The 14416-nt window shown below is 41.8% G+C and overlaps 1 protein-coding gene across 14 annotated transcripts in view; it reads right to left on the bottom strand.

The window, feature by feature from the left end:
• Positions 1–14416, bottom strand: part of LOC105469876 (transmembrane protein 108) — a 343076-nt gene that overhangs the window by 100223 nt on the left and 228437 nt on the right. The window lies entirely within an intron of this gene.

Below are 14416 nucleotides of genomic sequence, written 5' to 3'. Positions count from 1 at the left end.
ACTTGGGCAATGTCACAGAGCTCCTTAGCAGCAGAGCCAAGACCAGGAGAAATGCTACTCTGAACCAGTCCTCCGCTGCTCACCGTAGCATGCCTCGCCATCACCACCCAGTGTGCCAGCTGCTGTGGTACTTCTGCCTCAGAGTGCCCCCTCTGCGCATTACTTTCTTAGCCACGTGACATAACATTTTCTGTTTAAACTAAACTTCTCTGTCCTTGGTTACAATGCAACGAAAAAGATGCTGAACAGCTATAATTGTACTTAGCTGTGTGTGGCGTCTACCACAAAGGTTAATTTTTATCTGATGTTATAACTTCGCATACTCTTGGAGCATAGCTCTCTGGCAAAACCACATACACACACCTGTGTGTGCATCCCTTATTTTTTCTAAAGTGGTTATTTATTTTCCCATCAAAACCAAAGTTGTAAATTCCAATAGAATGACCAGGCCCTGGCTCTCATTTTCCCACTTGGATCTGACTACATTTAAACATGTGAATCCTCTGATTCCCATCCTCTCTTTTTGCCCTGCAGTTTAAACATTGTTTAATCATTTCATTCAAGACTGTATTTCTTTCGTTGTGTTTGACTCTGGTAGACTGCAAAAAGGACTGCAGTTCTTCCCTTCATAGTATTTATGCCCCTTACAATGTGACTCTGAAATTCTTTCCCGTCAAGAGGTGAAGTTTATTTTCCCATTCCTTGAATATAGGCTTGCTTTGTGACTTGCTTTGGTCAACAGAATATGGTAGAAGTGACAGTGTGAAAATTTTAAGGTTGGACTTCAAGAAGTCTCATATACTGGCCGGGCGCGGTGGCTCAAGCCTGTAATCCCAGCACTTTGGGAGGCCGAGACGGGCGGATCACGAGGTCAGGAGATGGAGACCATCCTGGTTAACACGGTGAAACCCCGTCTCTACTAAAAAATACAAAAAACTAGCCGGCCGAGGTGGCGGACGCCTGTAGTCCCAGCTACTCGGGAGGCGGAGGCAGGAGAATGGCGTGAACCCGGGAGGCGGAGCTTGCAGTGAGCTGAGATCCGGCCACTGCACTCCAGCCTGGGTGACAGCGCGAGACTCCGTCTCAAAAAAAAAAAAAAAAAAAAAAAAAAAAAAAAAAAAAAAAAAAAAAGAAGTCTCATATACTTCCAGTCTTTGTTCTCTGGGACACCTGCTCAGCCTCCATGTGAATAAGCTTGAGCTAGCCTGCTGGAGCATGTGAAACCATGTGGATAAAGTTAAGTAGTCTCAAATGAGGTCATCTGAGACCAGCCATCCCTGCAATTCACTTGGCAGCTGAACACAGAGGCATGAGTGAACCTAGCCAAAACCAGAAGGACTACCTTGCTGAATCCAGCCCAGGTTGCTGGCTTGTAGAATTGTAAGCCAAATAAATGATGGCTGTTTTAAGCCACTAAGTTTTGGCAGGGCATTGTTATGTAGGAACAACTAACTGATATAGATCCCTTTGTGTCTGCAGGAATGTTAATTAAATCGGGTCTCACAGAGCAAATGGGTTATGTTTCCCGCTTAGTTGTGTATATTATCTACATGAGTAATGAAAATTTAGAACAAAAATTTTCTTGAAAGCAATGGGAAAATGGGAAAAAACTGATGAACATTTGATTTTCACTTTCCCCCTACACTCAGCCCACCCCAACATCTAAAGCCTGTGATTAAGGAAATAAATAGAAATGCACAGGATATAGGGCATGCCATTAATCAATGCTAGGGTAGTAAGACACGAAGCAGAAAATTTTCTCTTTACACAAAACTGTACAAAATATATATTGGGAAAAATCATCTGGGACAGGGTGAAACCCTGTAATTTTTCCTACATCTTGACTTTCCTGATTTTTGCTGCACTGTTTCTTTCCCTGTGTCTTGGGGTCTATCTCAGACAGGCAGCATCTCGTCTGCCCTGCTTCAGACTCCTTAGCAGGGGAGAAGAAACACCACCCCACCTGACTCTTCTGACTGGGGATCTTTTAAATCCTTCTTAAGCTCTAGACACTAACTTTTGGGGCTTCCTTCATGCCACATTTAACAGATTAAAATGTGCCCACGTCTCAAAATGTAATATAATCTACACAGAACTCTTAAGGGGCAACTTGCACTTGACTAGTTGGCATAATATTATATTTTACATCCAGCTAATTACACATTTTATTATCTACTTTGCAGTTTCCTTTTTGGTTCCTGGAGTCATTTTGTTGTTAATGTTCAGGTCTGAAACATTTTCATAGGCCCTGACAAGCTCATAGATTCTATTCTGGGCTCCGTGCCTGTAAGTGCCTAACAGGAAAGTTACCCTGACCTAGTTAATCAAACAATAGGCACTTACTGAGCACCTAATATCTATAAAGTGCTGTGCTGGAGTCTTCAACAGATTCATTCATTAGGCAGCCATTTACCATGTCCAGGCACTGAGTGTGGTACATGGCTGCTGGGAATGATGATAAAGTCCCCTCAATTCCTGCCTTTGAGGGGTCTGCCTTAGCCAACCAAGGGTTGGCCCAAAGTAGAGCAAATTCAAGAAATTGTGGAGTTACGAGATGCCCCAGAATATTTTCCTTTAATCTACCCAAGGGTGAGCAGGGTCATTTGGGGTCATTACTACCTGCCACTTCTGGCAGCAAAGGGAGACTGGACAGGCTGTCCTAATTCTTACTTGCAAATGACCTTGGGTTATGTCTTTACATTCCTTTCTGATTATCAAATCTAGGATGGTCTCATGATAGGCATGGTGGTCTCCAGACCCAGATAGAAAGCAGGACTTGGGAGTAACAGGTATTCCAAAACTCATAGCTGATTGTAGTACACCACAGTGATGATAGTGGAGGTAGCACAGAGGATTTTGTCCACGTGTGTAGACCTGTGCTGAGGCAGAAGTTGTGTTGAAGTGCAAGTGCTCACTTTGACACAGGGTGTTTTAACATCCACTAGAGACTAGGCTGGTTTGCCCAACCCTCACAAGATACACCTGATAGTCTGAATAGGCAAAACACTAGGCCTCGAAAGGCCTGGTTTTAAGTAAACCCCCTTAGGCCTCTTTAAAGGCACCACCTCAAGAATCAACTCAAGGGTAGTGTTTTACCTCAGAGCTCCTCAAACTTTCATGTATGTCCTCAAACTTCTCATGAATGCTCTGGACAATTTACATGTTGTTAAAATGTATATTCTAATTCAGTAGGTCTGGGTGGGGCCTGAGAGTCTGCATTATTCATTTTATCCCTGGTGATGTCAATGCTGAACTACACTTGGGTAGCTAGGCTATACATTACATAGCCCCTTACAGTTTACCAAGAGCTTCCACGTATAGTCACGTGCCACATAAGGACATTTTGGTCAATGAAGGACTGACTGATATATGATGGTGGTAACATAAGATTATAATACTGGTTTTTCATTGTACCTTTTCTATATTTAGATGTGTTTAGACATATAAATATTTACCATTGTGTTATAATTGCCTACATTATTCAGTACAGTAACATGCTGCACAGATTTGTAACCTAGGAGCAATAGGCTATCCCATAGAGCCTAGGTGTGTAGTAGACTGTACCATTTAGGTCTGTGTAAGTACACTCTACGATGTTCACATAATGGTGTTAGCATGATGAAATCACCTACACACATTTCTCAGAACATATCCCTGTTGTGAAGCGGTGCAGCACTGTACTTTATCTCGCTTGTTTAATCCACCAACTATATGGAGCACTAGTGTCCCCATTTTACAAATAAAGCAACAGGCTCGGAATGGCCTGCTTCAAAATCACCAGCTACTAAGTGGCAGAACCAGCATTCTAATTCAAGTCTTTTGATTTCTAGTTCAGCATCATTGCTATTCACTCATAGCCCCAGACATTTTTTTCTTTTTACTTTTACTTCCCATGTCTTGTGAGGTCATTTATCTGAAGGTTAAAGTCCAGAGTTAATTCCATCCTTTTCAAACCTTTTGAGCCAATAACCTGACCTTGCTTCTCATGCTGTGTGGCAGCTGTGGAAGAAAAGATTTTCAAAAGTATTCTTGAAAAGGCTTGCCGTGGTTTTGTTCAAAGTGATTATGCCACTAGGAAACGAATTATGCTTGGAAATACTGCTCGAAGTTGCCAGCTGAATGGGCTTTCCACTGGGGTTTGCAATGAGAAGGCTTCAAATGGGGCAGAGCCTGAGTCTCTGGTCCACAGATTTGGTGACAGATTGCTGCTCCTTGCACTTGATGAAAATACAAGACTCTGGAGCCATCAAGTCATGGTCTTTCCATGGAAACAAAGACATATTTAATTTTTGGGAAATATCTATTACACGCCACTCAGCAAGGTGCCTTGCAAACATCACCTCCAATCTTAGCAGGAAGGCTGTGAGATAAGTTACAGTGCCCCATTTTACAGATTAGGAAACTAAGGCTCAGCAAGGTTAAATAGAACAATGCAGTGCCTAGCTGAACGCCAGGGCTGACTGAGTCTGGTGCATGGGCTCTTACCAATACACCAAATCCTGAAACTGAAACTCAGTGAATCTAACTTGGGCAGCTCCTAATTCAGGGAGTCAGGGATCCTCACCTCTCCCATGACTATCCCTTCGGAACATCTATCTTTGGATGGTGTCATGCTGCTATTCTTTTATTTTTTATTTAAACAGTTCACAGAAAAGTTACAAGAATAGTATAATAAACTTTCGTACTCTTTACAGAGATTTACGAATAGGTAACTTTTTGCCACATTTTAAAGTGGATATGCATGACTGTATTATTTTTTTCTGAATCATTTGAAACCATAAACAAACCTTTAACCCTTAAAAACTAGGAACAAAGGCATTCTCTTACATAATCAGGGTACAATTATGATCAGAAATTTTAACAATTACAAAATTACTGTCTAATAAATGACCTATATTCAAATTTCACCAATTGTCTCAATAATGTCCTTTACAGGAACATTTTTTTTTTCCTGGTCCAGAGTTCAATCTAAGATCACATACTGCATTTGCTTGTCATGTCCTTTTAGTCTCCTTTGATCTGAAACAGTTTCAGTCAGGTCACTGCTCTTGATCCAGCACCTCACAAGTCATTAGAAAGGGTGGCACTAAAGTTTGAGGGACCCTGAGTGGACCCCACTGAATGAACAGATATCATGTCATCCTCTCCGTAGTCTGTCAAATTTGCCACCTGCTTCTGCTGACTCTCTCTGGGATACATAAAGCCCCATCTTGGCAGGGAATGCTGGGAATGACGCTGTTTACAGAAGCTGAAGCCACTTTTGATGCAGGCTCTGAGCCTCCCCAGCCCTGCACCTGGGTGAGCCAGATGGTTCTTAAAGCAGCACTTCCTCTTGGCACCTCTTAATTTTTGAGGCATTTAAAGAGAGAGTTATGCTCTCAACAAACGCCCACCACTTCCCACCCCATATTTTAAAAACAGAGATAGTTCCTAGTTCACTCTCTTCGGTTTTCTTTCTGGAATCCTTGATAGAGATTAAGAAACCCCCAAATTAGGGGCTACATGATTGGTGTGTGGCTATGACCTGACAAGATTCTTAAGGAGTTTAAGACAGTCTATTAAGAACACCTGTTAGATTAGCCTTCTGCCGTGATCAAGGCCCACATCAGGATTGCAAATGCCATACCTGTAACTGAATTCTTTGTCATTCCTAATTTTTTGGATTCTAGAATCAAAACAACCAGATTTCCATTCTCCTTAACCATCCAGGTTTCTTTATATGGTCTGTCTGAGCAAACATGACACAAGATGAGAAAGTCTTCCCTTACATTCCCTTGGCTGACCTCAGAAGAAGCAGTGGTTACTTGCTGAAACAGCTTTTAACATGGTAGAGGTGCCAGAGTTAAAACATAAAATGCAGGACACCCAGTCAAATTTGCATTTTATATGAAATTCAAATATTGTATGGGACATGTTTACACTTAAAATGTGTTTGCTATTTATCGTAACTTCACATTTACCTGGGCATCCTATATTTAATCCAGCAATCCTAAGTCTCCATGGGTCACCCTTTTAGCTTGCTGGAGACAGTTACCACAACTAAGAGTCAAACCAAGGGAGACGATTCAACCAGAATGCCATGTCCATGGCTAGTCAAAGGACAACTGTACTGCCACAGTAATGCTGGGCCAATTTTTGACAAATAAAACAACTAAGCAAATACTGAACCTAATACTGAACAGTTTTTGTGATACAGACTCACAATCCTTTATCTGCAATTTCAAAAGGCAAGTCCTCTGAAAAATGAAAGTTTTCTTCTTGTAACTCACTTGGCAGCAATGCCCAATCTATATAATGCTATTTATTTTCTTTCTTTAGCTCAGTGTGTACTGTCATACTTTTTGCTACAGAAATATTTATTTGTTTGATCATGGAGTGCTGCTCCAGATCCCCCTGGGGTATTAATAAATAATAAATACTGTATTTCATTTTAAAACATAAAAAATTCTAAAGTATCCATCTAACCTCAAGAGTTTCAAGTAAAGGATTGTGACAGACTGAAAAAAAAATTAATAGCCAGAAAAGAGTTAGGGCTGCATTATCCAATTCAGTAGCCATCAGCCACATGTGGCCAAATTGAACCTTTGAAACGTGTCTAGTCTGAACTTAAATGCAATGTAAAGTGTAAAATACACATTGGATTTCAAAAACTTAATATGGAAAAAGTATGTGAAAAATCCAATTACACGTTAAAATAATATTTTGCATATACTGGTTAAATAAAATATATTATTAAAATTAATTTTACTTGCTTTTTATTTTTCATTTTGCTAAAATTCAGAAAATTAAGAATTACATATGTGGTTCCTATTATATTTCTAGTGGACAGTACAGTACTACTTTTAAAGAATGTCTAAGGAAAAAACTCCCATTTCCAGTTGGGGAACTAGATGAGAAAGTTACTGGGGTCATATGGGCAGTTAGTTGTAGAGTAGGAGCTAAACCTTTGGTCTTCTGACTCCTGACCTAGTGCTTTTCCCCTCCCCCATTAAAAGAATTAAGGCCTCTATACCTGGTGTTGGAATTCTAAGACCACTTTCAGAGTTTAATTGAGTATTTATGGTTTTTGCTGATGGAAATAGGAAAATCAAGCACCAACTTGGAACCAACGGTTTTGAGATATTTCTTAGCACATCTAGAGCAGTGGACTCTACTTAGAGACTCTGAGGTAAGCTCCTTCATCAGCTCTGCTGGCAATGGCTCAGGTGTGGAAACACCCAGCAGCGAGGATAGGGAATGTGTCTAACCCCCTGACTGGCAAATGGTACAAAGGTCCATTGCCTGCAGAAATATGACCCCTTGACCCAAGGCATTCACTTAATTAGATACTTGTCACTCAGGGGAATGGTGGTTATTATTGCAGTGGGCAGGTTGTTATTTGTTCAGCAGTAACTATAGCTCTCCTACAGGAGGCAGTGAAAAGGACTTCTTGCCCAACAGCACACCACTGTCTTTAGATAAATTCACAGAGAAACAAATCTATGAGGGGAAAAGAACGAAACACTCTGGGGGACAAAACAAAGTCACCAGCTACTTTGGGGGACAAAACAAAGCCCCCAGCTAAGTGGAAACCATTCTGTGAAAGTTAGGTACAGATTCCCTTTTGACGCCTCCCAGTCAGGCTTGGGAAGATCTCCAGGCACTGTGCATGCAGAAGTACACTTGATCTCTCCCATCAGAAGAGAAAGGAAAGGTTTGAGGCAAGAGCAGGAAAGAAGGGAGTCACCCATCAGCCACAGTTTAAATCACGACATACTGTCCTAACAGGATTCTCTACAGCCTTGACGGAAGCACAGTTTAAGAAAAACAAAACAAAATGAAATCAAAGTCAGAAGGCTTGTCCTCAGCATACTGGAATAACCAAGAACAATCTGGGATGGGTCTTGTAGATGGGAAGGCAAGGGGGCACCTGCTGTGCAGATAATTTTAGCTGTTTGAAAGCATCATTACCTGTGTTCATTCATACAAACTCGCTGGGAAGCATTGGGGTGAAAAGAACTTGGTCTAGGAGTCACATAGGACTGGGTGGGAATTGTGACTCAATTGAAAAAGTTACTTAACCTCTCTCAGCCACAGTTTCTTCATTAGTAAAACAGACAAGAAAATAAGCCCCCAAGGATTGCTGTCAGGAGTAAATGAGATGTAAAACCCTGGAAGAATAGCTATCCTCTAAGACTGCTTGGTCTGACTGTTATGCCTGACCCTAAGTCTTCTCTCACAGAGTGGTAGTGAGTCGTCCATCTCTCCTCTCCTCTATTCTCTTCAACAACACCATGGAGGCATGATTGGCTAATCTGTTTCTCGCATTTGCCATGACTTGTTGCAAATGGACAAAATAGAGCATCTTGAAATGGAGCATTTTGTAATTTAACCAATTTAATGAGTCAGAAATTACTCAGCACATTTTAAAACATAGTATCTGATTTACACCTTGACTAGCATTTAAAGCCTGCAGTTCTTCCACCACTCACCCAGGACTCACACTCCTGAAGAAGGGACTCTCCAAAGCTCAGGGAGAGGGACCCTTTGAAGTCAGTACCCACTCCTACTTCCTACCTCAGTCCTGCTGAGTACTTACTGTGGGGAGAGAAAGGGAAGGAAGGTGCGGGAGGTAGATGTGGTGTTTAGTTTGACTGTCAATAGGAAATAATAGCTATACTTCTTAAGTGATGGATAAAAATCCAAGGCTTCTGTTGAATGAACAAAAGAAAGAGACTAAGAGTCTGGATAGCACTGTGTTCACGTGGTAGGGAAAAAACTCACATTTACTCTTCATTCCATTGGACACATCATAAGACAATTTTTATCCATAAGAAAACACATACCTATCTAATTTTCTCCACCTTTAAGTCTCTTTTTAGACTAGGGTTATTTACCTGTGGTTCATTGACTGGTTAAAGGGGCTCATTGACCCACTAAAATTAAGGGCAAAGTTCTTGTGCATGTGTAGGTTTCTATGAAGAGAAGTTTTTATTTGATTCTCAGAGGGGTTTGTGACTCACCCCTAAATGTACACACAATAACAAACTACTGGGTAAACCACCTCAGAGCCTGGTCCCTTCTTTGTCTGTAATGGGGGCTCTTTTCACGGTTACCAATGGAGATGCTGTTGACATCTGGGGCTCGGTGATTTGTCATTGGTAGGACTGTTACACTCAATATATGCTTAGCATCCCTGGCATCTGCCCATTGAATGCCAATATCATTTCCTAGTCATTGTGACAGCCAAAAATGGTCCCATACATTTCCATACACCTCTTAGAGGGCAATACCTCCCCTGGATGAGAAGATCAGGTTCACCTTCCCCATCTTCTCTTTCTTCATCAGAAAAATGCAGGAGGTGAGTGAGATGACCTCTAGGGGCCCTTCCAGTTCTATGATTCAGTAGTATCTCATACATCACTCCCAGCCCCTACCCCTAGTGTAATGCTTGTTCCTCATCATCCCACTATGCTGACAGATGTGTGCCCCTTGGAGGGACCTGCAAGGTAGCATAAAAATTGCAAAGAACTGAGGCCCTGGTCCTAGACTTGGCTCTGCCTGTGGTTAGCTGCGTGACTTTGGGTAGTACTTTAGCATACCTGGCTTTAACCTCCATCAACTGTAAAAAGGGTGAGTTGATTTAGAAGGTCAATGTCAGCTCTAAAATGGGATGATTCTTTGCAGTAATCACTGCAGGGTCTATGAGATTTCTGTACATCAAGAAGTTCCTACAAGTCTACTCTCAGATATTAAAATAAGTCCTCCTTTAGGAAACACACACACACATACACGTACGGTGTTCTTATAAGGCTGAGACAGAGGCAAGATTCTCCACATGCCCCTCCGCCCCAATACCCTAAGTGTTAGACTACACAAATGAGATGCCTAAGAGAAAAAGTCCTATGGGAGGGAATATCCTATTTGGCCTTATTGATGAGAATCCAAGAATCTGCACAGCCTTAAGGAAACCGTGAGGCAGAAAGCTCAGCTGTTAACTCCTCTAAGAGGCCTTCTTTAGCTCCTACAGCAGAGTTAGGCACTCAAAACATCATTTAAATGCATTTTTATTGATTCATTAATTTTGCCAATAGCTGTTATTTGCTAATCTATTTACCTCTGTATCAAGTACATGAGGTCTTTGAAGACAGAGATCATGTAGGATTCCTCTTTGCCTTGTTGGTACAAGACCAGCACAGAGGCTGACACATAGTGGGGATCCAAATGAATACAAGAAAGCAGGAATAAGGCTGGCCCATGGGCTAGAGAGAAATGAGATGATTAAAACAAGCTTCGTGTGCTTCTAGGTGGGGCTGGCTCAGGATAGTTTGTAAATGTAGCCTTCAAGCTTTGTCTCCTCTGACTCCTACAGGAGAGTCAGAGCAGCGTCTGGTGTGTTAATCATTCTCTCCCTGCAAACGAGACACTTCCTGAACTCACACACTATCTGGGCAATCCTGTGAAGCCACCATACTGTTAATTCCTGCTGTTTCTCTCTCTTGTGAACAGCATCTAATGGGCAGAAAGACTTTCTGCATTTTTCTCCAGAGACTTGATACCACTTAAGAAATTACTTCCAAGACATCACTTTTGAAATACTGAATTCAAATTTTCCTATTCAAAAATGACAGCCATGTAGTAGGAAAGTCTGTGGGTCTTGTGAGAGAGGTTTTGAACACAGTATTGAAAAGGTAAAAAAATTAATATTTTTCTAACGACAAATGTGAAGTGGTTTTTTCAACTCTGCAGACAATTTGCCTCCACAGGGTTGTCAAGCACTGCCTATTCTCTGGTCCTCCTCCTGTTTCCTGATTTTTTCCCTTCTACAGCAGAACTCTTGACCTCCTCTCTCAACCAGTGAGCTGAGTCTTGCCCGGTCTCTACAATTATCCATTTTGGTCCCTTGGGGATAGTGAGGAGGGCATGGTGTAGGGGGAAGGGCATGGCAAGATTGGCCAGATATTGGGGTAGAGTTTGTGGATCCAAAGCGGGATAGCATGTTCATTTGAGGTAACTAGGAGTAGCAAAAACCAAAGAATAACAGAAGATAGTGCCAAAATAGTGGCTGTGTCAAGAGGATGGCCTGGGGGCTTTGGAACTTCAATAATTTCATCAGCAATCCCTCTGCCCAAGCTGCACCAGACAGCATGATGGGTGAGATTATGATCTTTCCTGACAGAGCTGTATGTTGCTTTGGTGAGCCTGGAGGGGTAGGGGTGTGTGTGTGTGTGTGTGTGTGTGTGTGTGTGTGTGTGAGTGTGTGTGTGTGTACCTTCTTCAAACAGGCAGCCTTATTAAAAAAAAAACAGGGAGAAAATCCTGGCAGCAGAAGCTGGCGATTATGACCAAGGAATGGAACAAGGCTGCAGCCATATTTGACTGCCAAGATCCTCTCGAGGGCGGAAGATGCTCCTGATACCTGCCTCCTTCTGGGCAGCACTCAGAAAATCCCTTCTCTGGATTAGGACCAGTAGCCTCCAGTTTTCTTCGCAGCTCCATCCAGTAGCCAAAAGCAGCGGCAGGTGGTAGGAAGGACACAGGGTTAGGAGAGAGATCTGGATTCACCTTCTGGACTTGCCTCTGCAGACTAGCTATGTGACCTTGGGAAAGTCATGAACTCTTAGGGTTTTAATTGGTTTATCTCCAAACAAAGATACTAAACAGGTTTCAAGTTCCTTTAGAATCTTAAATTTATTCCAATAATATTTACTGAGTGCCTACTATGTGCCAGGTACTTTCTAGGTGCTGGGGATACAGCAGCAAACACAAAAGACTAAAATACTTGTCCTCAGTGTGCATTCTAGTGGAGGGAGGCAGAGGGTAAAGATAATAATAACCTATACTGTAGTTTAGAAGGTGACCAGTATTATGGGATGAAATAGAGCACAGTAAGGAAAGGAGGACCTTGACTGGGGGAGGAGAGAATTGCAAAATCTGTAATATCTTATTTTCTGGAGTCTCAGGAATGCTTTCAAAGGTAAACCTCTGAGAAATGGGGCTATGATGCCTATTAAGCTGAGATAACCAAAAATAGGAAACATATAAACCTCTTTTTCCTATTTTTCATAAGGTTTGGGAATATTCTTTTTTTTTTTTTATTTGTAAGCTTCTGCTTTCTTTTTTCTTTTCTTTTTTTATTATTATACTTTAAGTTCTAGGGTACATGTGCATAACGTGCAGGTTTGTTACATATGTATACTTGTGCCATGTTGGCATGCTGCACCCATCAACTCGTCAGCACCCAATATTCTTAATTAGCATTCCTTCCCCCAACACTAGCTCACTCCAGGAGGAGGAAGTAGATCTTATTTTTAACGCTCACTCAAGGTTTGGTGTGGGAGTATTGACATGAAAGTCCTTGAAGTTCAGGAGGGGGTGGTACTATTGAAAACTTCCCTACCCACTCCTTGGGAACCCCAGAGGAGGAGGTGTTTATAGGTGACAAGCAGCTTTGAGCTCTTCTCCCTAAGGCTCTATAATTACTGGTAATCTCAGATTTACTAGTCAGAAATGTGTCTAACCACTCTAAATAGCAATAACTTCATATCAGGTGAGAGTCCAATTAAAAACTGACTCAATAAGTGAGCAATAACTCATTGGAAAAAACTAAACTCTGAGGGGCTGGAACACAGGAGGGAGTCAGGCAGAAGGGCCAAGGAAAAGGTGCCAGTTTCCCTTTCACTTTTCCTCTATCTGGACACATGCCAATGAAGCCATTTAATCTCTAGCAGCTCCTGGAGCCAGTGACCCCAGTGCTCTTTGATGAGTTTACGTAAAGTACCTCCTGATTAGTAGTAGGAACAACAGTTCATGCCTGGAGAAGAATGGGACTAAGGCTCTGGGAGGTCTGAAATCATTAGCCACCAAAGTATTTGAACATGCTGCAAGAGGAAACTCTCCCGCCTCCATCAGTAAAGTATTTTCATTGTGTCAGTGCTCATTTATCAGTTTTTAAAAGGTAGATCTGCTTCTTCCTGCTTCCCTCCCTCCCCTTCTTTCTCTATTTCTCCTTGCAGAACTAGGAGCATATTCGTCTGAGTTCTGAGATCCAGCACTAGTTGATTTATATAATTTTCTTAATTGTAAAGAGGTAGGTGGAAGAATGGAGGGGGAAAAACAAAGATTGACACATGGCCAATGTTGGCAGATGGCACTTGCCAGCCGGCAGACCAGGAGAACGTCACGAGATGCACTTTTGCTTAACAAGTTAAAAAAAAAACTACTGGATAGTGGTTCCTGTTGACCATATGCAAGTAATGAATTTCCTGGCAGACATTTACCGTGTGAGGCCGAGTAGTTAATTGGCTCCCACATCTAATCCCAGAAAAGACAATGCTTGGAAAGGTCATCTGGAAATCAGGACATTTTCCAGAATGTGCATTATCTTGTAGCTTTCCAAATCTCTGTTTATCACATTATTCCATTCCTCATGGCTCCTTTTCTGAAAATTCAGCTATCTTGCTCTTCAGACTCTGAGACAAAAGAAATAAGCTGGTTGGAAAATGATGTAAAGCTTTAGAGCAGAGAAGTATTCAGTAGGTTTCCTCTGCTGGCAACATTTATTTACGTGGTTGCCATTTATAACAACAGAGAAAGCCCTTCTGCTATTAGATCATACCGTATCATTACTGATGCTGTGAATGCCCAAAGCTCTTTAGATCTATTATGCAGATTTCAGTAAAAATTTACAATATGCATTCTAGTTTTGAAGTAGAATAAACATGACTTCAGAGTCACTCTTCTCCCCTCTGTGTTCCTAATTATTTCTACAACGCCCTCTACAATAGCACTTCTCAAACTTTTAGGTCCACATGAATCAGATTCTATTATGTCTAAGCTGATGCCTGGGAGTCTGCATTTCTACAGACTCCCAGGTAATGTCAAAGCTGTTTGTCCATATACCACATTTTGAGCAATAAATGACTATTCTAGGCCACAACTGTCCTGATATGGGCCCACATGATCTTGCTGGACTTCTGTGACAACTAACTGGCCCTTCTGTTCCAAGGACCTTTCTTCATACTGTCCAAGAAGCCTTTCTAAAATGTAAATCTGACATCATCAATTCTCTTCTTACTGCCTCTGCAGTGGCTTCACGTTGCCCACATATGAAGTCTCAGCTCCTTATTGACAGTCTTTGGGCTCCTTCAGGACAGGGCTCTGCACCTAGCCAGCTTCTTCTGCCATGCCAGATCATAAGCCTGATGGCTTTGTGTGGTAGCCAGCTTCGAGATCTCCTCAATGATCCCTGTTTCGTGCTTTTGTGTAGTCCCCTCCCATGCTGAATAGGGCTGATCTGTGTAACCTCTAGGATTCTGTATGACTTTCAAGGTTATTACATAAAAGATAGTTTGGCTTTCACCTTGCCCTCTCTTCAATCATTCACTCTGGGAGAAGACAGCTGTCATGTCACAAGGACACCTAAGTAGGTCTATCA

This window comes from Macaca nemestrina, chromosome 2 (assembly GCF_043159975.1).
Source record: "Macaca nemestrina isolate mMacNem1 chromosome 2, mMacNem.hap1, whole genome shotgun sequence".
In the NCBI taxonomy this organism is placed as follows: Eukaryota; Metazoa; Chordata; class Mammalia; order Primates; family Cercopithecidae; genus Macaca; species Macaca nemestrina.
Note: the sequence above shows the minus strand (reverse complement) of the source record. Positions and strands in the feature narration are given on the sequence as shown.